The sequence below is a fragment of the Rutidosis leptorrhynchoides genome, chromosome 10 (assembly GCF_046630445.1).
Source record: "Rutidosis leptorrhynchoides isolate AG116_Rl617_1_P2 chromosome 10, CSIRO_AGI_Rlap_v1, whole genome shotgun sequence".
NCBI lineage: Eukaryota > Viridiplantae > Streptophyta > Magnoliopsida > Asterales > Asteraceae > Rutidosis > Rutidosis leptorrhynchoides.
Genome location: NC_092342.1, coordinates 3,848,790 through 3,871,623, shown reverse-complemented (window position 1 = coordinate 3,871,623; position 22,834 = coordinate 3,848,790).

The following is a 22,834-nucleotide window of genomic DNA, read 5'->3' as shown; positions in this document are numbered from 1 at the left end:
TTTTGTGAAGCCTCCTTTTCTGCAACATTAATACTGTCTGTGCAGATCTTCACATGAGTTTTGTATAGTGTGCCACAAATGTGTCCTCGAGCGACTATCATAGCGCCTCTTGACAATTTCCATGTGCCTCTACTAAAATGACTATCATAGCCCTGTTTATCGAGAGCTACTCCGGAAAGTAAATTCAGCCGAAGATCTGGCACATGGCGGACATCCTTCAAAGTGATTGTGCTCCCAGAACTTGTCTTTATCCTGACATCTCCAATTCCGACAATCTCAGTGGAACTGGAATTTTCCATCTTCACCACTCCAAAGTCACCAGCTTTGTATGTTGTGAAGTATTCCTTGTATGGAGTCACGTGGTAGGAAGCTGCAGTATCTACCACCCATTCTGTTTCTTCTCGTGAGACGTGAAGGCATGTCTCATCATGGGTTGAACAATAAGCTACATCACCAGAGATAGTCACTAATGTTTCTCCACCCTTATTCTTCGGCTGTGAACTGCTTTGACCTTGTTCCTCTTTTAATCTATAGCAGTTCTTCTTCATATGTCCCTCTAATCCACAATGATGACATTTATATGTTGGTTTTCTGCCATCAGCTGACCTGCCCCTGCTCTTACTTCTGCCTCTCCATTTATTTTTGCTACTCATTCGCTGTCTCCCCCGATTCTCTGTGACAAAGGCATGGGTCTGATCTGTGCCCATGTCCTTTCTCCTTGCCTCTTCACTGAATAGGGCATCCTTGACCATTGACATGGTAAGTTTGCCATTCGGTGCTGAGTTGCTGAGTGTTACTACCAGCGTTTCCCAACTATCGGGAAGGGAACTAAGTAGCAGTAGCGCCTGAACTTCATCGCCAAGCGGCATCTCTATAGACGATAACTGGTTGACCAAGTTCTGAAACTCACTGGTATGCTCGGTAACTGAAGTTCCACTTTTGAGCTTCATGTTGACTAAACGCCTCATCAGCAGGGCTTTATTCCGAGCAGTCTTGGCCTGGTACATATCCTCCAACTTTTTCCAGAGGACATATGCGTCTGTCTCTTGTGCAACATGGTGAAAGACACTATGATCAATCCATTGACGGATCTGACCAATAGTTTTTCGGTTTGATTTCTTCCACTCTTTCTCTTTGGCAGAATCAGGGTTTATACCCTTCAATTCAATAGGATCGAACAAATCCTTACAGCTGAGGAGATCTTCCATCCGAGGTTTCCACAGCGTGTAGTTTGTTGCTGTGAGCATAATCATAGCTCCGGAAGATGATGTTGACTCTTCTGTGGACATTATCACCTTAAAAATAATTTTTCAACACAAACGGGGTTGAATTGTAGAAAACAGAGATCACCGTTACGTCCGGAATGGTTGAAAATGGTGGAATAGACACTTCGCGGCTTAAATTCCACTTACGGGGCAAAATTATAATTTTTATAAACTTCAGGGACCAAAAAAAATGAAATTCTGAAAATTTCAGGGACCAAATTGTAAAATTTCAGAATTGCTACAGTACCGCTACAGTACTGCTACAGTGACTTGCTACAGTGACGCCAGCTGCTACAGTGAATTGCTACAGTGACTTGATACCACTTGTTAGGAAGAGGGGATCGCCTGGACGTTGGGAGATACAAATTTGAGAGAAAAACAACTCTATTACTCACAAGAATAGATTTACAGAGTATTACAAAACTCTTAAAAAAAAAACTCTCAAGCTCACACACACTCTCAAGGTTGTGATTACACTTCTCTGAGTGATTTGGGATGATTTACAATTGAGGTTTGCACATCTATTTATAGTAAAAATTCTATGGCGGTGGAAGGGTGTGAACGGAGATGGTGGGCGGCCGTCATCGTGTTCATCTTTGCTTCTTCTACATGGTGTTCAAAGAAGGCTACTTTGAACATCTAGAAGGTGAGCTTCTAGATTGTAGGCTGGAAACTTTCAAATAATTAGTTTATGAACGATTTCCATACTTTCATTTCTTGAAACTTTCAGTTAACGATAACATAAAAATCATATAGTGCTCCATTATCCGGGCAAAAATTCCATACACCAAGTTAACAATAAGAAACTTTCATTTCTTGAGCTTTAATTTCTTGAAACTTCCATACACCAAGTTCTAAACCTTTTTCATACAACAATCATACTCAAGGACCATTATCCGGGCAAAAATTTCACCAAAGTTTTGAACTTTTTTAATACAATCATACCCAAAAACCATTATCGTCATCAACTGCTATTGCGACCCAAAAGACCCTAGAAAACTAAAGTACTTGGCATTTTTATTCATTAAGTACTTGGAAAAGATAATATCCTTGCCCAAACAGGGTTTAGATTAAAAGGACAACCATAATTAGGTTTTACCGAATTAAGATCAATTGCAGAACGCAAATGTACGGGATAAGCCCACTCTAGTCTTTAAACAATGTACAAGTCGTCAAGAGCATCGCATAACATACATGTTATAAGATATATAATAAAGGATGTAATCAAGCATTAACCGAAATTCAATTATTTAAAACACTCAGTTTAAATGGTTCGCGCTGTCTTAATACTTTACTGCTAAAAACCATGTCGGTAAGTGCACGATACGTTGTTTCTGTTTTTTTCATTGTGTGTATCTAAACTAAATATTATGTTAGTATTTATAGGCCACTTACGTTCCTCTTACCATATACATTGATGGGATTTCTTCTCGTATCACGCACTCGGGCCAATCTACTACAGGCTAATAATTGTCTTTGGTATTTAAGATCCTACAAAACTAGAAAGTGGTTGGCCATTTAAGTCCATCCCTTTAATCCCATTTCAGTGTAAAAAAGGGGTTCGGGTAACGTTTCAGATTTAACAAACACTCAATTGAAACACATGATGAAAAAAACAGAAACAACATATTGTGCACTTAGAGACATAATTATTAACAGTAAAGTATTGAGACAGCGGGAATGTTTCAGAGCAGTTCAGAAGGGGGCATCAAAATCAATCTCCTTTCTTCATCGGTTTGTCGCGTATGAACACCAGTTTTGAGTTAAAAACTTGGAAAAATGATTGATACTAGAGATGGCCACCTGCACTCCGAAATTATACTCACTAAAGTCATCTTCAAGGTCTATATCCATAAATTTTGTACCATGTACAAAAGAGAGAAACAAATTAGTATTCACAATAAAATTGCAATATCTTCTTTTATCTTCTTTTATAATAATATAATAATACTTATTGATACCAAAAAAAAAAAAAAAATGTTCGATTCAATATTAATTTTGACCGATGTTAAAAATCATTCAACTTACAGACGCAGCTTTCCACACGACACTGAAGTCAAAATCTGTCGGTGGTTCATACCCATTGAAATCGAACAACATCAGAGAAAAATACTCTCATATGTCCCTCATGTCAATACTAAATGCAGTTCCTTTTCGGAGGATCATCGTTACAGTACCTTCTTTCTTACAGAACCTTTTTCCTACTTTTAGTTTTGTGAGAGAAAATGTACTGTTACGATGATTCCCAGAATGCCCCAAGTATTGACATGAGTGAGATAGGAAAATATTCTTCACTGATGCTGTTCAATTTTAAAGGATATGAAACACTAGTAGATTTAGGGTTCACCGAAGCGCGGAAAGGTACGTTGAATAATTTTCAACCACGTTCAAACTTAATATTGAATCACACATTTTTTTATATCAATAAAGTATCATTATTTATTATTTATTATTATCATAAAAGAAGATATTCTACTTTTATATGAATACTAATTCGTTTCTCTTTTCAAGCACATGGTACAAAATTTCTAGATATAGGAGATGACTTTAGTGAGTATGACCACGTTGGGGAGTGCGGGTGGTTATCTCTAACATTAGTGGACGGTATGTTGTTTCTGCATTTTTCATTGTATGTATCTAAACTAAATATTATGTTGGTATTTATTCATTTTAATCCCACCAAGTTAGTCAAGCATCCAATGCTTTGGTGCGTTGAGCATCTTAATGTGTTTCCTCAAACCTCTCCTTTAAAAAATGCAATGAACTTATTAGTTAATACAACCATTAAGCTAATAGTGGAAACAAACAATACGTAATTCCTATACACAAATATAGAACAAGAAGACATTGTATATCATTTTTAATGGATAATTTAAAGTCTTTATAGAAGTAAAGTTAAAGCACTTCTTTGATTTCAACGTTTAAAATGTGTAGTCCTTTCAAAATGGGGATGATTCTCACACACACTTTTTTGATCCTCACACACCTATTTTAACCTTTTACTCTTCTAATAATACTCAATTGGTGTGTGAGGATCAAAAAAGAGTGTGTGAGAATCATCCCCCTTTCAAAATGAGTATGCCTATTTATATTCAAATAAAACAAAGAGGCCTTATGAATCATGATTATAACTTACTGTAAGTGATGCATCAAGATGCGCTAAATCTCGCTTCGTGCTTTCTATGCTTATAACAAAGGTTCACCACAAGCAAAATAACAATTTCGAAGTTTTTGACCGCTAGACTATGTTGAATAATGCAGTAGGTGAGTCAATACTCACATGGGAATTGAATGTTTGGTAGCCTACAATTTTGAGAAGACAAGTTTGAATTTGCAAACTTCACCAACCATTTTGCATACTGATTATTTACAATTTCACCATCATCGTGTACTATAAATAAGAGCTCAACTCAAGCTCTTAATGGTATCCCAAAATCAATAATTCTTTTTTTCATGTACTAAAAGCAATATAGAGAGTTTGTGAATGTGTCTGCTAATTACAAGAGATATAAAGATTAGTGCTTATCCTTGTAATTAGAGAGAATGTAATTCCTATTATTCTTATTAGTGAAACGTTTTCTTTCCTTGCCCGTGGTTTTTACCCTATTGGGGTTTTCCACGTTAAATCTCGGTGTCTCTATCATTGTCGTTATTTCAATTATTACTAGCGGTTTGCTATAATTCGGTGTCGCTTTTCTCAACAAGTGGTATCAAGAGCTAAGGTTCTAATATCTAGTGTGTATTAATCTACTTATCGTATGCTCTGTGGTTGCCACGGGAGTGGATCGTCCATATCAGAAAATAAGTAAGATTAATTTCACTCGATAAAAGTTCCCGGGTACTATTTCTCAGAAAAATAGTATTGTCGAAAAGAAGATTGTGATTATAGCAATGTCTACGAAATTTGAAATTGAAAAGTTCAACGGGAGTAACTTCTCGTTATGGAAACTAAAAATGAAAGCTATCCTGAGAAAGGATAAGTGTTTGGCGGCCATTAGTGGACGGTCCGTCGAAGTCACTGATGAAAAATGGGAAGAGATGGACGTCCAGGCTATCGCAAATCTTCATCTGGCACTAGCAGATGGCGTTTTGTCTAGCATTGAAGAAAAGAAGACGGCGAAAGAGATTTGGGATCACCTCGTAAAATTGTACGAGACCAAATCACTCCACAACAAGATATTCCTTAAGAGGAAACTTTATGCGCTACGCATGAATGAATCTACTTCAGTTAATGAGCACATTAATTCTTTGAATACTATATTTTCTTAACTCGCTTCATTAAGTTGCAATATAGAGCCAAAAGAACTTGCTGAACTTTTACTTCAGAGTCTACCTGATTCGTATGATCAACTCATTATTAACTTAACCAATAATGTTCTCTCGGAGTATCTAGTCTATGATGAAGTTGCGGCTGCTATTCTAGAAGAAGAAAATCGGCGCAATAACAAGGAGGACAAACAGGCCGGTTCACGACAAGTGGAGGCCTTGGTGGTGTCAGGAGGGAGATCAACGGAACGTGGCCCAAGTGGGAGTCACAATCATGGTAAACCGAAGTCTAAAAAGAAGAAGACATATACATGCTACAATTGTGGCAAGAAAGGTCACCTGAAGAAGGATTTTCGAAGTTTAAATAACTCAAATCCTAAAGGAAATATTGCAAGCACTTCACATGATGGGACTGCTTTGGTTAGTGAGGCAGTGGTAGCAAATGAAGGCAGAAAGACATTTGTTGATGTCTGGTTATTTGACCCGGGATCTACTTTTCACATGACCCCTAGAAGAGAATGGTTCAAACAATATGAACGTATCTCAGGAGGATCTGTATACAGTTGCAATGATCATAAACTAAAGATCATTGGATTTGGAGATATCGTTTTGAAGATGCATGATGGTACAGTTCATACTATTCAAGGTGTGCGACACGTGGAGGGTTTGAAGAAGAACTTATTGTCTTTAGGACAATTAGACGATCTTGGTTGTAAGATGGTGATACATGAGAAGATCATGATAATCAAGAAATGCGCGGTTGTACTTATGAAAGGAGAAAAGGTGGGTGCTAATTTATACATTCTGAAAGGCGAGACGGTACAGGAATCGGAAGCATCTGTTGCTTCGAATAGTTCAAGTGATAAAGTTGCTATGACATGGCATCAAAAGCTTGGACACATGTCTGAGCAAGGTATGAAGATTCTTGTTGAAAGAAATCTTATTCCTGGTCTTACAAAGGTATCGCTACTGTAGTGACCCGAACTTTTCCATGTTTATATATATATATATTAAATGAAATTGTTATTTACATGATTAAGTGTTTCCAACATGTTAAGCAATCAAACTTGTTAAGACTTGATTAATTGAAATAGGTTTCATATAGACAATTGACCACCCAAGTTGACCGGTGATTCACGAACGTTAAAACTTGTAAAAACTATATGATGACATATATATGGTTATATATATAGTTAACATGATATTATGATAAGTAAACATATCATTAAGTATATTAATAATGAACTATATATGTAAAAACAAGACTACTAACTTAATGATTTTGAAACGAGACAGATATGTAACGATTATCGTTGTAACGACATTTAATGTATATATATCATATTAAGAGATATTCATACATCATAATATCATGATAATATAATAATTTAAAATCTCATTTGATATTATAAACATTGGGTTAACAACATTTAACAAGATCGTTAACCTAAAGGTTTCAAAAAAACACTTACATGTAACGACTAACGATGACTTAACGACTCAGTTAAAATGTATATACATGTAGTGTTTTAATATGTATTCATACACTTTTGAAAGACTTCAATACACTTATCAAAATACTTCTACTTAACAAAAATACTTACAATTACATCCTCGTTCAGTTTCATCAACAATTCTACTCGTATGCACCCGTATTCGTACTCGTACAATACACAGCTTTTAGATGTATGTACTATTGGTATATACACTCCAATGATCAGCTCTTAGCAGCCCATGTGAGTCACCTAACACATGTGGGAACCATCATTTGGCAACTAGCATGAAATATCTCATAAAATTACAAAAATATGAGTAATCATTCATGACTTATTTACATGAAAACAAAATTACATATCCTTTATATCTAATCCATACACCAACGACCAAAAACACCTACAAACACTTTCATTCTTCAATTTTCTTCATCTAATTGATCTCTCTCAAGTTCTATCTTCAAGTTCTAAGTGTTCTTCATAAATTCTACAAGTTCTAGTTTCATAAAATCAAGAATACTTCCAAGTTTGCTAGCTTACTTCCAATCTTGTAGAGTGATCATCCAACCTCAAGAAATATTTCTTATTTACAGTAAGATATATTTCTAATATAAGGTAATACTCATATTCAAACTTTGGTTCAATTTCTATAACTATAACAATCTTATTTCGAGTGATGATCTTACTTGAACTTGTTTTCGTGTCATGATTCTACTTCAAGAATTTCGAGCCATCCAAGGATCCGTTGAAGCTAGATCCATTTTTCTCTTTTCCAGTAGGTTTATCCAAGGAACTTAAGGTAGTAATGATGTTCATAACATCATTCAATTCATACATGAAAAGCTATCATATTCGAAGTGGTAAACTTGTAATCACTAGAACATAGTTTAGTTAATTCTAAACTTGTTCGCAAATAAAGTTAATCCTTCTAACTACACTTTTAAAATCAACTATACACATGTTCTATATCTATATGATATGCTAACTTAATGATTTAAAACTCGGAAACACGATAAACACCATAAAACCGGATTTACGCCGTCGTAGTTACAACCGGGGGCTGTTTTGGTTTGGATAATTAAAAACTATGAAAAACTTTTTTATTTAAAAGCTATACTTCTGGGAAAATGATTTTTCTTATGAACATGAAACCATATCCAAAAATCATGGTTAAACTCAAAGTGAAAGTATGTTTTTCAAAACAGTCATCAAGATGTCGTTCTTTCAACGGAAATGACTACCTCTTTCAAAAACGACTTGTAACTTGTATTTCTGACTATAAACCTATACCTTTTCTGTTTAGTTTCATAAATTCAAGTTCAATACGAAACCGTGGTCGCTTAAATCACTCAAAACGGATTAGAAACGAAGAAATGGCGAGCAAAACAAAATTGGTAAAAACTACTCATTTTAGCTACGTGAAAATTGGTAACAAATCTATTCCAACCATAACTTAATCAACTTGTATTGTATATTATGTAATCTTGAGATACCATAGACACGTATACAATGTTTCGACCTATCATGTTGACACATCTATATATATTTCGGAACAACCATAGACACTCTATATGTGAATGTTGGAGTTAGCTATACAGGGTTGAGGTTGATTCCAAAATATATATAGTTTGAGTTATGATCTATACTGAGATATGTATACACTGGGTCGTGGATTGATTCAAGATATATATATTAAATTATTCATGTACGATCAATTGTGGACTTCTAACATCGGACCGCTAACTGGACAACTAAAAATCATCAACACGTAATAAAGAAAATATTGTGAATATATTTCGATCATATTTTGATATATGTATATATTGTTATAGGTTCGTGAATCAACCCGTGGCCAAGTCAAATTCTCGACGAAGTGATATTTGGTGAAAGTGTCCCACTTTTAAAATCTAATATTTTTGGGATGAGAATACATGCAGGTTTTATAAATGATTTAAAAAATAGACACAAGTACGTGAAACTACATTCTATGGTTGAATTATCGAAATCGAATATGCCCATTTTTATTAAGTCTGGTAATCTAAGAATTAGGGAACAGAAACCCTAATTGACGCGAATCCTAAAGATAGATCTATTGGGCCTAACAAACCCCATCCAAAGTACCGGATGCTTTAGTACTTCGAAATTTATATCATATCCGAAGGGTGTCCCGGAATGATGGGGATATTCTTATATATGCATCTTGTTAATGTCGGTTACCAGGTGTTCACCATATGAATGATTTTTATCTCTATGTATGGGATGTATATTGAAATATGAAATCTTGTGGTCTATTGTTACGATTTGATATATATAGGCTAAACCTATAACTCACCAACATTTTTGTTGACGTTTTAAGCATGTTTATTCTCAGGTGAATACTAAGAGCTTCCGCTGTCGCATACTTAAATAAGGACAAGATTTGGAGTCCATGCTTGTATGATATTGTGTAAAAACCGCATTCAAGAAACTTATTTCGTTGTAACATATTTGTATTGTAAACCATTATGTAATAGTCGTGTGTAAACAGAATATTTTAGATTATCATTATTTGATAATCTACGTAAAGCTTTTTAAACCTTTATTGATGAAATAAAGGTTATGGTTTGTTTTAAAATGAATGCATTCTTTGAAAAACGTCTCATATAGAGGTCAAAACCTCGCAACGAAATCAATTAATATGGAACGTTTTTAATCAAGAAGAACGGGACATTTCAGTTGGTATCCTAGCGTTGGTCTTAGAGAACCAGAATTTTGCATTAGTGTGTCTTATCGAGTTTGTTAGGATGCATTAGTGAGTCTGGACTTCGACCGTGTTTACTTGAAAAATGATTGCCTAACAAATTTTGTTGGAAACTATATATTTTTAACATGTGAATATTATGTGATATATTAATCTCTTAACGTGTTTGATATTTTGTGATAGATGTCTACCTCTAGAACAAGTCTCATTGACTCACCTAATAATAATGAAGAGTCAAATGTAAATTGGAATGATTCGTGGACTGATTCACAAGTTCTCGAAGAGGAACCGGAAGAAGAGTCGGAACCGGAAGAAGAATCGGAACCGGAAGAAGAATCGGAACCAGAAGAAGAAATAGAACCAGTGGGGGAAATAATAAAACGGTTAAGTAGAAGAAAATCCTCAACCAACCGACCAAAGTTAATTATAGTCAATGGTGTTTCCGCCAAGGAAGCAAAGTATTGGGAGGATTACCAATTCTCCAATGAATCGGATCCTGACAAGGATTCCGATGATGTTATAGAAATTACCCCAACACAATTTAATAAGGCAAAAGAGAACAATAAGGGAAAGGGCATAAAAATAGAGAAATTTGATTCCAAACCCGATGAACTTTATATGTATCGTCAACACCCGTATTTCTTAAGTTGTGACAATAACCCGGGAACCTCTAAACCACCAGGTTTTTCTAAAACAATGTGGAAAACGACGGCTCGTATTAGGGGAACATCACATATCCCTAGAAACTTGGCAAAATGAACCAAAAACGAAGAAGAAGAAACGAGCGAGTCGGAATAAGATAGTTGTATTCGTGTGGTGTAATATATGTAATATAGTGTGCTTATGCTTTATGATATATGTAAAAATTGCTTCTATTAATAAGTATTTTTTTTATGAATCTAACTCTTGTCTATTTTACAGTATAAAAACACAAAATGGATAGACAACCCAATATTTTAAGAGACCTACCCGGAGACATGATTGATGAAATCTTGTCTAGAGTCGGTCAGAATTCCTCGGCACAACTATTTAAGGCGAGATCAGTTTGTAAGACATTCGAAGAACGTTCCAAGAATGCCTTGGTTTATAAAAGGCTTTCGTTCGAAAGATGGGGGATATCACATTGGGAAATCCATAAGTTACGATGTGTTTACTTTGACGCATATATTGCCGGGAACCCAAATGCTATTTTACGCAACGGGTTAAGAAATTATTTTGACTCAATATATGCGAATATAGGACTTCGTGATTTAGAAAAAGCGGCTAACATGCAACATAAAGAAGCATGTTATGCTTACGGGTTAGTAATGTTCGCTTCTCACCAAAGTGAGAACAAGAACATCGGGCTACAACTATTAAACAAAACGTTCCCACAAGTGACGGAGTCGGTAATTGGGGTAAGAAATGAGGTTTTTAGGTTATTACGAGACTGTTGGTCATTACGTAACCTTCATCCTTTTGACGACGTTACAACACATTGTCTTACTATCGGTCACAACGGTTATGTTCCACAAAACCAAGGATGGGAAGTGGTATTAGTAAAACCAGAATGCATGACTTGTTCCTGGACATATGAATTACGTGTCTTTATTGCCTTTGCTGAACGCCTTATTTATTAACTAGAATTATCTTCGCAACTACTTTGTATCAAAGTTGTATGTGCTATATTTCATGCTATATGTAAAATAGCAGTATTGTAAGTTTGCAAGTTATTGTATAAAGGCTTGAATATGATATATTTTTTTTTGTTTTTGTGATTAGTTTTTCATATAGAATTGTAGTAGTTGAAATGCTATGTTAGCTACTAAGTATGAACTTTATGGGTAGGTACTACCCGAATTAAAGAGTATAAAACGCTAATATGAAGAAAGAGCTTTTATAAATAAGTTCATATTACGCTACGAAATACTATTGACTACTCTTGATATTCTATATGATTAACTCGTTTCATTTGACTATTTTGAAGGAAATGGCACCGACTACTCGACACACCTTGAATATAAGCGAAGAGGAATTTCGTGCCTTTCTTGCTTCAAACATAGCCGCAGTACAGGCTGTGCTACATACCAACAATAACCTTGGATCTAGCAGTACAGAAATCGTGTAGGATGCACCTACAAAGAATTCACTGCCTGCAAACCTTTGGAATTTGATGGAACCGAAGGACCGAACAGATTGAAACGGTGGACCGAGAAGGTCGAATCGGTATTTGCCATAAGTAAGTGTACTGAAGAGGACAAAGTGAAGTACGCTACGCATACCTTCACAGGTTCTGCGTTAACATGGTGGAATACCTATCTAGAGCAAGTGGGATAAGATGATGCTTACGCACTACCGTGGTCAGCATTCAAGAACTTGATGAACGATAAGTACTGTCCCAGAACCGAGGTCAATAAGCTCAAGATAGAACTTAGAGGGTTACGAACCCAAGGATTTGATATTACCACGTACGAAAGACGATTCACAGAATTGTGCCTATTGTGTCCGGGAGCATTCGAAGATGAGGAAGAGAAGATCGACGCGTTTGTGAAAGGATTACCGGAAAGAATCCAAGAAGATATAAGTTCACACGAGCCCGCCTCCATACAACAGGCATGTAGAATGGCTCACAAACTATTGAACCAGATTGAAGAAAGAATTAAAGAACAGACTGCTGAAGAGGCCAATGTGAAGCAAGTCAAAAGAAAGTGGGAGGAAAACGGTGATAAGAATCACCAATACAACAACAACAGCAATTACAACAATAATCGCAACAACTATCCCAACAATCGTAACATCAATCGCAACTACAACAAACGGCCCAACAACAACAACAACAACAACAACAACAACAACAACAATAACAACAACAACAACAACAACAGCAACTACAACAATCATCCCAACAACAATAATAACCACAACAACAACAACAATCAGAAGCAGCTATGCCAAAGGTGTGAAAAGTATCACTCGGGGTTCTGCACCAAATTTTGCAACAAGTGTAAAAGAAATGGTCATAACGCGGCGATATGTGAGGTCTACGGACCAGGGGTTAATAGAACGAAAGGAACAAATGGTGTCGGAACGAGTAATGGCGGAGCAAGTAGTGTCGGAGCAAGTTATGCCAATGTAGTTTGTTATAAATGTGGAAAACTGGGCCACATTATTAGAAATTGCCCGAACCAGGAGAACACGAATGGACAAGGCCGCGGAAGAGTTTTCAATATTAATGCGACAGAGGCACAGGAAGACCCGGAGCTTGTTACGGGTACGTTTCTTATTGACAATAAATCTGCTTACGTTTTATTTGATTCGGGTGCGGATAGAAGCTATATGAGTAGAGATTTTTGTGCTAAATTAAGTTATCCATTGACGCCTTTGGATAGTAAATTTTTACTCGAATTAGCAAATGGTAAATTAATTTCAGCAGATAATATATGCCGAAATCAAGAAATTAAACTGGTTAACGAAACATTTAAGATTGACTTGATACCAGTAGAGTTAGGGAGTTTTGATGTGATAATCGGTATGGACTGGTTGAAAGAAGTGAAAGCAGAGATCGTTTGTTACAAAAATGCAATTCGCATTATACGAGAAAAAGGAAAACCATTAATGGTGTACGAAGAAAAGGGCAACACGAAGCTACATCTTATTATTAATGTGAAGGCACAAAAACTAATAAGAAAAGGTTGCTATGCTGTTCTGGCATACGTCGAGAAAGTACAAACTGAAGAAAAGAGCATCAATGATGTTTCCGTCGCAAAAGAATTTCCCGATGTATTTCCGAAAGAATTACCGGGATTACCCCCACATCGATCCGTTGAATTTCAAATAGATCTTGTACCAGGAGCTGCACCAATAGCTCGTGCTCCTTACAGACTCGCACCCAGCGAGATGAAAGAACTGCAAAGCCAATTACAAGAACTTTTAGAGCGTGGTTTCATTCGACCAAGCACATCACCGTGGGGAGCTCCTGTTTTGTTTGTCAAGAAGAAAGATGGTACATTCAGGTTGTGTATCGACTACCGAGAGCTGAACAAACTTACCATCAAGAACCGCTACCCACTACCGAGAATCGACGACTTATTTGATCAACTACAAGGCTCGTCTGTTTATTCAAAGATTGACTTATGTTTCGGGTATCATCAAATGCGGGTGAAAGAAGATGATATTCCAAAGACTGCTTTCAGAACACGTTACGGTCATTACGAGTTTATGGTCATGCCGTTTGGTTTAACTAATGCACTAGCTGTGTTCATGGACCTTATGAACCGAGTGTGTGGACCATACCTTGACAAGTTTGTCATTGTTTTCATTGATGACATACTTATTTACTCAAAGAATGACCAAGAACACGGTGAACATTTGAGAAAGGTGTTAGAAGTATTGAGGAAGGAAGAATTGTACGCTAAGTTTTCAAAGTGTGCATTTTGGTTGGAAGAAGTTCAATTCCTCGGTCACATAGTGAACAAAGAAGGAATTAAGGTGGATCCGGCAAAGATAGAAACTGTTGAAAAGTGGGAAACCCCGAAAACTCCAAAACACATACACCAGTTTTTAGGACTAGCTGGTTACTACAGAAGGTGTAGTGACCCGAACTTTTCCATGTTTATATATATTAATTGAGATTGATATTTACATGATTAAATGTTTCCAACATGTTAAGCAATCAAACTTGTTAAGACTTGATTAATTGAAATAGGTTTCATATAGACAATTGACCACCCAAGTTGACCGGTGATTCACGAACGTTAAAACTTGTAAAAACTATATGATGACATATATATGGTTATATATATAGTTAACATGATATTATGATAAGTAAACATATCATTAAGTATATTAACAATGAACTACATATGTAAAAACAAGACTACTAACTTAATGGTTTTGAAACGAGACATATATGTAACGATTATCGTTGTAACGACATTTAATGTATATATATCATATTAAGAGATATTCGTACATCATAATATCATGATAATATAATAATTTAAAATCTCTTTTGATACTATAAACATTGGGTTAACAACATTTAACAAGATCGTTAACCTAAAGGTTTCAAAACAACATTTACATGTAACGACTAACGATGACTTAACGACTCAGTTAAAATGTATATACATGTAGTGTTTTAATATGTATTCATACACTTTTGAAAGACTTCAAGACACTTATCAAAATACTTCTACTTAACAAAAATGCTTACAATTACATCCTCGTTCAGTTTCATCAACAATTCTACTCGTATGCACCCGTATTCGTACTCGTACAATACACAGCTTTTAGATGTATGTACTATTGGTATATACACTCCAATGATCAGCTCTTAGCAGCCCATGTGAGTCACCTAACACATGTGGGAACCATCATTTGGCAACTAGCATGAAATATCTCATAAAATTACAAAAATATGAGTAATCATTCATGACTTATTTACATGAAAACAAAATTACATATCCTTTATATCTAATCCATACACCAACGACCAAAAACACCTACAAACACTTTCATTCTTCAATTTTCTTCATCTAATTGATCTCTCTCAAGTTCTATCTTCAAGTTCTAAGTGTTCTTCATAAATTCCAAAAGTTCTAGTTTCATAAAATCAAGAATACTTTCAAGTTTGCTAGCTCACTTCCAATCTTGTAAGGTGATCATCCAACCTCAAGAAATCTTTGTTTCTTACAGTAGGTTATCATTCTAATACAAGGTAATAATCATATTCAAACTTTGGTTCAATTTCTATAACTATAACAATCTTATTTCAAGTGATGATCTTACTTGAACTTGTTTTCGTGTCATGATTCTGCTTCAAGAACTTCGAGCCATCCAAGGATCCATTGAAGCTAGATCCATTTTTCTCTTTTCCAGTAGGTTTATCCAAGGAACTTAAGGTAGTAATGATGTTCATAACATCATTCGATTCATACATATAAAGCTATCTTATTCGAAGGTTTAAACTTGTAATCACTAGAACATAGTTTAGTTAATTCTAAACTTGTTCGCAAACAAAAGTTAATCCTTCTAACTTGACTTTTAAAATCAACTAAACACATGTTCTATATCTATATGATATGCTAACTTAATGATTTAAAACCTGGAAACACGAAAAACACCGTAAAACCGGATTTACGCCGCCGTAGTAACACCGCGGGCTGTTTTGGGTTAGTTAATTAAAAACGATGATAAACTTTGATTTAAAAGTTGTTATTCTGAGAAAATGATTTTTATTATGAACATGAAACTATATCCAAAAATTATGGTTAAACTCAAAGTGGAAGTATGTTTTCTAAAATGGTCATCTAGACGTCGTTCTTTCGACTGAAATGACTACCTTTACAAAAACGACTTGTAACTTATTTTTCCGACTATAAACCTATACTTTTTCTGTTTAGATTCATAAAATAGAGTTCAATATGAAACCATAGCAATTTGATTCACTCAAAACGGATTTAAAATGAAGAAGTTATGGGTAAAACAAGATTGGATAATTTTTCTCATTTTAGCTACGTGAAAATTGGTAACAAATCTATTCCAACCATAACTTAATCAACTTGTATTGTATATTATGTAATCTTGAGATACCATAGACACGTATACAATGTTTCGACCTATCATGTCGACACATCTATATATATTTCGGAACAACCATAGACACTCTATATGTGAATGTTGGAGTTAGCTATACAGGGTTGAGGTTGATTCCAAAATATATATAGTTTGAGTTGTGATCAATACTGAGATACGTATACACTGGGTCGTGGATTGATTCAAGATAATATTTATCGATTTATTTCTGTACATCTAACTGTGGACAACTAGTTGTAGGTTACTAACGAGGACAGCTGACTTAATAAACTTAAAACATCAAAATATATTAAAAGTGTTGTAAATATATTTTGAACATACTTTGATATATATGTATATATTGTTATAGGTTCGTGAATCAACCAGTGGCCAAGTCTTACTTCCCGACGAAGTAAAAAAATATGTGAAAGTGAGTTATAGTCCCACTTTTAAAATCTAATATTTTTGGGATGAGAATACATGCAGGTTTTATAAATGATTTACAAAATAGACACAAGTACGTGAAACTACATTCTATGGTTGAATTATCGAAATCAAATATGCCCCTTTTTATTAAGTCTGGTAATCTAAGAATTAGGGAACAGACACCCTAATTGATGCGAATCCTAAAGATAGATCTATCGGGCCCAACAAGCCCCATCCAAAGTACCGGATGTTTTAGTACTTCGAAATTTATATCATATCTGAAGGGTGTCCCGGAATGATGGGGATATTCTTATATATGCATCTTGTTAATGTCGGTTACCAGGTGTTCACCATATGAATGATTTTTATCTCTATGTATGGGATGTGTATTGAAATATGAAATCTTGTGGTCTATTATTATGATTTGATATATATAGGTTAAACCTATAACTCACCAACATTTTTGTTGACGTTTTAAGCATGTTTATTCTCAGGTGATTATTAAGAGCTTCCGCTGTTGCATACTAAAATAAGGACAAGATTTGGAGTCCATGCTTGTATGATATTGTGTAAAAACTGTATTCAAGAAACTTATTTTGTTGTAACATATTTGTATTGTAAACCATTATGTAATGGTCGTGTGTAAACAGGATATTTTAGATTATCATTATTTGATAATCTACGTAAAGCTTTTTAAACCTTTATTGATGAAATAAAGGTTATGGTTTGTTTTAAAATGAATGCAGTCTTTGAAAAACGTCTCATATAGAGGTCAAAACCTCGCAACGAAATCAATTAATATGGAACGTTTTTAATCAATAAGAACGGGACATTTCAGAAGGTTCATCCAAGACTTTTCCAGAATAGCAAAACCCTTGACTGCATTAACGCATAAAGGGAAGAAATTTGAATGGAAGGATGAACAAGAGAAAGCGTTTCAGTTATTGAATAAAAAGCTAACTACGGCACCTATATTGTCACTGCCTGAAGGGAATGATGATTTTGTGATTTATTGTGACGCATCAAAGCAAGGTCTCGGTTGTGTATTAATGTAACGAACGAAGGTGATTGCTTATGCGTCTAGACAATTGAAGATTCACGAACAAAATTATACGATGCATGATTTGGAATTAGGCGCGGTTGTTTTTGCATTAAAGACTTGGAGGCACTACTTATATGGGGTCAAAAGTATTATATATACCGACCACAAAAGTCTTCAACACATATTTAATCAGAAACAACTGAATATGAGGCAGCGTAGGTGGATTGAATTGTTGAATGATTACGACTTTGAGATTCGTTACCACCCAAGGAAGGCAAATGTGGTAGCCGACGCCTTGAGCAGGAAGGACAGAGAACCCATTCCAGTAAAATCTATGAATATAATGATTCACAATAACCTTACTACTCAAATAAAGGAGGCGCAACAAGGAGTTTTAAAAGAGGAAAATTTAAAGGATGAAATACCCAAAGGATCGGAGAAGCATCTTAATATTCGGGAAGACGGAACCCGGTATAGGACTGAAAGGATTTGGGTACCAAAATTTGGAGATATGAGAGAAATGGTACTTAGAGAAGCTCATAAAACCAGATACTCAATCCATCCTGGAACGGGGAAGATGTACAAGGATCTCAAGAAACATTTTTGGTGGCCGGGTATGAAAGTCGATGTTGCTAAATACGTAGGAGAATGTTTGACGTATTCTAAGGTCAAAGCTGAGCATCAGAAACCATCAGGTCTACTTCAAACCCGAAATCCCGGAATGAAAATGGGAAAACATTACCATGAATTTCATCACTAAATTTCCAAGGACTGCAAGTGGTTTTGATACTATTTGGGTAATAGTTGATCGTCTCACCAAATCAGCACACTTCCTGCCAATAAGAGAAGATGACAAGATGGAGAAGTTAGCACGACTGTATTTGAAGGAAGTCGTCTCTAGACATGGAATACCAATCTCTATTATCTCTGATAGGGATGGTAGATTTATTTCAAGATTCTGGCAGACATTACAGCAAGCATTAGGAACTCGTCTAGACATGAGTACTGCCTATCATCCACAAACTGATGGGCAGAGCGAAAGGACGATACAAACGCTTGAAGACATGCTACGAGCATGTGTTATTGATTTCAGAAACAGTTGGGATCGACATCTACCGTTAGCAGAATTTTCCTACAACAACAGCTACCATTCAAGCATTGAGATGGCGCCGTTTGAAGCACTTTATGGTAGAAAGTGCAGGTCTCCGATTTATTGAAGTGAAGTGGGGGATAGTCAGATTACGGGTCCGGAGATAATACAAGAAACTACCGAGAAGATCATCCAAATTCAACAACGGTTGAAAACCGCCCAAAGTCGACAAAAGAGCTACGCCGACATTAAAAGAAAAGACATAGAATTTGAAATTGGAGAGATGGTCATGCTTAAGGTTGCACCTTGGAAATGTGTTGTTCGATTTGGTAAACGAGGGAAATTAAATCCAAGGTATATTAGACCATTCAAGATTATTGATCGTGTCGGACCAGTAGCTTACCGACTTGAGTTACCTCAACAACTTGGAATGTACATAACACTTTTCACGTCTCGAATTTGAAGAAATGTTTTGCTAAAGAAGATCTCACTATTCTGTTGGACGAAATCCAAATCAATGAAAAACTTTAATTCATCGAAGAACCCGTCGAAATAATGGATCGTGAAGTTAAAAGACTTAAGCAAAACAAGATACCAATTGTTAAGGTTCGATGGAATGCTTGTAGAGGACCCGAGTTCACCTGGGAATGAGAAGATCAGATGAAGAAGAAATACCCGCATTTATTTCCAGAATATAAGTCAACACCTCCAACTGCTTAAAATTTAGGGACGAAATTTATTTAACTGGTAGGTACTGTAGTGACCCGAACTTTTCCATGTTTATATATATATATATTAAATGAAATTTTTATTTACATGATTAAGTGTTTCCAACATGTTAAGCAATCAAACTTGTTAAGACTTGATTAATTGAAATAGGTTTCATATAAACAATTGACCACCCAAGTTGACCGGTGATTCACGAACGTTAAAACTTGTAAAAAACTATATGATGACATATATATGGTTATATATATATAGTTAAAATGATATTATGATAAGTAAACATATCATTAAGTATATTAATAATGAACTACATATGTAAAAACAAGACTACTAACTTAATGATTTTGAAACGAGACAGATATGTAACGATTATCGTTGTAACGACATTTAATGTATATATATCATATTAAGAGATATTCATACATCATAATATCATGATAATATAATAATTTAAAATCTCATTTGATATTATAAATATTGGGTTAACAACATTTAACAAGATCGTTAACCTAAAGGTTTCAAAACAACACTTACATGTAACGACTAACGATGACTTAACGACTCAGTTAAAATGTATATACATGTAGTGTTTTAATATGTATTCATACACTTTTGAAAGACTTAAAGACACTTATCAAAATACTTCTACTTAACAAAAATGCTTACAATTACATCCTCGTTCAGTTTCATCAACAATTCTACTCGTATGCACCCGTATTCGTACTCGTACAATACACAGCTTTTAGATGTATGTACTATTGGTATATACACTCCAATGATCAGCTCTTTGCAGCCCATGTGAGTCACCTAACACATGTGGGAACCATCATTTGGCAACTAGCATGAAATATCTCATAAAATTACAAAAATATGAGTAATCATTCATGACTTATTTACATGAAAACAAAATTACATATCCTTTATATCTAATCCATACACCAACGACCAAAAATACCTACAAACACTTTTATTCTTCAATTTTATTCATCTAATTGATCTCTCTCAAGTTCTATCTTCAAGTTCTAAGTGTTCTTCATAAATTCTACAAGTTCTAGTTTCATAAAATCAAGAATACTTCCAAGTTTGCTAGCTTACTTCCAATCTTGTAGAGTGATCATCCAACCTCAAGAAATCTTTCTTATTTACAGTAAGATATCTTTCTAATATAAGGTAATACTCATATTCAAACTTTGGTTCAATTTCTATAACTATAACAATCTTATTTCGAGTGATGATCTTACTTGAACTTGTTTTCGTGTCATGATTCTGCTTCAAGAATTTCGAGCCATCCAAGGATCCGTTGAAGCTAGATCCATTTTTCTCTTTTCCAGTAGGTTTATCCAAGGAACTTAAGGTAGTAATGATGTTCATAACATCATTTAATTCTGTGACGCCCCGTACAAAACCATCGTGTACGGTTCGTCAATCAACAGGATCATCACAAGGTCAAACACTATATGCTGTTTGAAAACCGATTTGCATTCATTAAAAAGATAACGTTTTACAAAGATAACATGTCATAAGACTTATTACAAACCATTGTTCCAAAATAACATAAGTTTACGAATGCAAAACATAAGATTCATAATTGAGACATCTCTAGTAATGCAGCGGATAACTAGTACAGTAGGTCCATAACAGCAATTCAATAACAGCATGACAGCAAGTGTAACAGCATGACATCAAGTCTAACAGCGGAAGCAATAAACCTCTAGGCACCTGAGAAATACACGCTTAAAAGTCAACACGAATGTTGGTGAGCTATAGTTTAAGTTGTAATAGTAACGTAAGATAGGCCACGAGATTTCAGTGCTGCAACAGCGTATCAAAACAGTATGAAAAGTATATGCATAACCGTGGGCACCCGGTAACTAAACTTAACCTTTATAACCCCCTGAAAGTACACTTGGCGAGTGCATATGTTCACGAAGTATTAAACACCCGTTAAATACTAGCGCGACTAGCCCGAGTGGGGATGTCAAACCCTATGGATCCATATCTAAGACTCGCGTTCACCGGTTCAAAAACCAATGACTAAACATTACCGTGCTAAAGGAAATGTTTATGCCGTTATATAACCCACATACATACAAAGTTTAAGTACTCGTGCCTAACATGTAAAACATAAAAAGCGCATGTATTCTCAGTCCCAAAAATAGTAAAAGTGGTAAAAAGGGATGCTATAACTCACAGTGATAAAAGCGGTAAAGTCGGTAATGAAAGTACGCAAGTAGTAAGTCGGTCCGAAAGGTCGTCAACCTAAATCAAAGGTTACTAGGTCAGTAGGTTGTATTAATAAGTTCTAATAGTGCATAAAATAAGTTTAAGTGTCATCATCATCATCATTCATCATCATAAAAGCTAAGTGAGTTTGACAAAAATAGAGATCGAAACAATGGGCTGACTTCGGTCAGTTGCTACGACCTCTATATAAATCGAAAAGATGCATGGTCAGTGGCTATGGCTCTGTATATGAGTCCCCTAACAGCTGACCAATTTTTAGAACCTAACTCGTCATTGTTTGACCGCGACGATGGTTTAAGTGCGAGTAGGTCAGAAATTTCAGCACAACGTTAATAGGGTGTAGTGACTCTCGGAGGGTCATAACTCCTAAACCGTAACTCGTATTAAGACGAGGCCAAAACGGAAAATCATCTACTCGAATCGAACTAACTGAAAATCAGCTTTAAAGTAGCCCAGTTGGTGTGATAATATACGAAAATTAGTGGACAAGTGCTCCGGTGGGGTTCTTGGTGCTCGATGCTCATCACTGTTCTCATCCTTGATGCTTGTAGCTTCAAGTGTACAACTCGTTGATGGTTTAGCATCACTTTTGACCAAGATTCACCATCAATACACAATATGTTAAGACCAAGTAAGAATACAACTCATTCATGAGTCTTAGATGGATGATGAACCAAGGTTACATCATATCCTTAGTCTTAACACTAATACAAGTCACAATAACAACTAAAGTTACAAACTTTATATCAATTTAACAAGTATGAACACAATCTAAGTCAAAAGAGGTGATGGAACCCTAAGCTAGAGAGCTTGGATCCATTTCACATAAGTTACAAGGTTATAAAGCTAGAAAGCTTGAACCTTTAAGTGTTCTTGAAGATCTTGAAGCATAAAGCTTAGATCTTTAAGATATATGAAGATAACAAACACAAGTTTGAATCTTTTTCACAAAACAACATGATCAAAGCAAAAAGAATTTAGATCTAA